Source organism: Theobroma umbraticum, unplaced genomic scaffold (genome assembly GCF_002168275.2).
Source record: "Theobroma umbraticum cultivar Fairchild unplaced genomic scaffold, ASM216827v3 scaffold_106.0, whole genome shotgun sequence".
In the NCBI taxonomy this organism is placed as follows: Eukaryota; Viridiplantae; Streptophyta; class Magnoliopsida; order Malvales; family Malvaceae; genus Theobroma; species Theobroma umbraticum.
In genome coordinates this window covers 617,381-617,701 of record NW_018397276.1, presented here as the reverse complement: position 1 = coordinate 617,701, position 321 = coordinate 617,381, and positions in this window count along the sequence as shown.

The following is a 321-nucleotide window of genomic DNA, read 5'->3' as shown; positions in this document are numbered from 1 at the left end:
TTTGCCACTTCAGTGCTGATATCATCACCCTTAACGAAGAAATGGATGCCGTTAAGGGGAAGGACTAAATTGGAAAATTTCTCATAATCAAAGGACTTAATTACTTTAATTTTATGTAATAGGACTAAATTGAACAAAATAAGAGAGTACAGGGACTTCCCAGGTCTTTTGATCATTTGTTACAACTTTCACAATTTACAAATACACATTCATTTGAAATTATTCAATTCTTACCCAATTTACCTTTTATTTGAATTTACTAAAAATTTCTTATAAAATGATTTTATATAAATTCAAATACCACAATCAAATTTTGCTAAA